The sequence below is a fragment of the Phaethon lepturus genome, unplaced genomic scaffold (genome assembly GCF_000687285.1).
Source record: "Phaethon lepturus isolate BGI_N335 unplaced genomic scaffold, ASM68728v1 scaffold2926, whole genome shotgun sequence".
Lineage (NCBI taxonomy): Eukaryota > Metazoa > Chordata > Aves > Phaethontiformes > Phaethontidae > Phaethon > Phaethon lepturus.
Window position 1 is genome coordinate 692 of NW_010543880.1, and position 2024 is coordinate 2715.

General features: G+C 46.5%; 1 pseudogene; it reads right to left on the reverse strand.

The window, feature by feature from the left end:
- Positions 1–424: 424 nt before the first annotated feature.
- On the reverse strand, positions 425–1515 carry LOC104616264 (annotated as a pseudogene).
- Between the last annotated feature and the right edge of the window lie 509 nt (positions 1516–2024).

Sequence of the window (2024 nt, forward strand, 5' to 3'; positions counted from 1 at the left end):
CAGGTGAAAGTAAATTGCTGACATTCCCAAGTAAAAGCAAAATGGTCTTGGTCCTTGGATTGTAGGGGGACCATAAAAAACATGTCCTTAGCATCCACCGTCGCCACAATTGGGTGGGCTCGTTCCTGGATTGTAGTTGAGTAAGCTCAGCTATATTCGGTACTGTGGCTGTCAATGGACCAGTATTTGCATTTGTCTCTGATCAGTCGTTTAAAAAGGGTGCCCTGGGAGTGGGTTTTTTAAAGCTCACCTCCATATCTGCCAGTTTATCAGGCCATCCTGACACTAGTTTTTCTAACTTGTCTGTTGGCAATCCACCCATTACATCACGCAGAATTCCTTTTTGTCATCCCTTTGCCCACAGGCTATTGTGCTTATTTGGGATGTCTCTCCCTCTGAGGGGTGTTCTTCTATCACCCCCAGCTCACAGAACCATTTTCACTTCAGCTTGCCTCAGGCCCCTAGAGTCTGTTTTAGTGTCTGGAATATTAATGGGGCCACACTTGTGCCCATAATTCATCAATTCTTGGTCACCTCCCCATGTCCAGATTTTCCTATCTGGGGACCAGTGGCACCAATTGGGCGTAAGCCCTTCTAAAGCAGCTACAACCCTTTTGCTCCGAGGCATTGCTTGTATTTTCCCCTATAATTGTATACTAATCCGCTTTATGGAATCCAGGAGTCCCCTTATGAGGGGAGTCATTTGTTCGGGCTCTACTGGCATCATCACTGGGGACTCCTGCCTAGGCTCCAATTTTCAATCATACATCATCTGCAAACAAGCCATCTTCTGCACACTTTCGATCAATTGATCGACAGTCCCCATAATTGCGAGGGGATCCTCCGTCTCCAAAGGGGTTCAAACCCCCCGCCCAATAGGCTACCTGCTGAGTTAAAGACCAAGGGGTGTCGTGATTCCCAGTAATTAAAAATACTCCCAGTCCCCAATACCCCTCTGCCTCCTTTTCACTCAGCAAAATCTGATTCTCTCCCAGACAACGATACTCTCCACACATACTCTGTCTCTGACTCTCTAGGTGTTCGACCAAAATCCTTTTTTAACTTCACCAACTCGGTGGTGACATAGGGGACCTCCTTGGTTGTGACTTGGTGGAACTGATCCTGATCGTCATCATAAATATACTTGGTCTTAACCAAGGGTCGCAGCAAGGGCAGTTCTAATTTCTCTACTCTTTCTCTTGCTGCCTGCAAGTTGTCAAAACGGAAAACCACTCCTGATCTTGGGGGTATTTCCTCGTGGGCAGTGCCTGCAAAGAGTTGCTCCTTAAGAGCAGTCTGCAGATGTTTCACCTGGTCTCTCTCTCTTTCAAGCTGTTCCTTTAAATCCACCACTTGCCCCTGAAGGGACCAAATGAGGTTTTGGAGCGATTCAACAATTTTGGATTCCTCATCGTGGCAGCGTTCCCTTGCTTCTACAGCAGCGGCCAAACTGGCACCAAGAACAGCACAAATAATCGCACAAAGGCTTGTCTTGGCAGTTCCTTTTATTCTCATTCACGGGCTGAAATTTCCATGACAATGACATGTACTTGCTTGTCTGCACATGTGCATATGCTTCATGCAGCTCCAGCCCCGCTCCACACGCAACTATCACCTGACTACTGCATGACTCGATGGTGCATGATTGGGCCTTGTAGCAGCAAGCCCTGCAGCCACTCCCATCGCCAGCCAAAGGAATTCTTGCCCAGATAACCAATCTTTGAGACAAATACCCCACAGTTCAGTCTGTCACACATACTTTTTCCTTCCAATGTGAGAGTCAACAAAATGTTTGGAAGCCAAAGTTGTTACATCATTCAGTAGTGTGCTGGAAATAGTTCCCATCATTGCAGCTGCCCAGTAAATCAAAGTGCTGTGAGCCTTACAAAACTGACACCAAGACCTACAGTTTCATAGAAAATGGGCATCTGTACTCACCTGTTCTCCTCACCAGCTAATTAATTACACAGGAATAGAGATATGGAACATCTTGCTTATTCCTGAACTTCCTGCAGTGATTCATA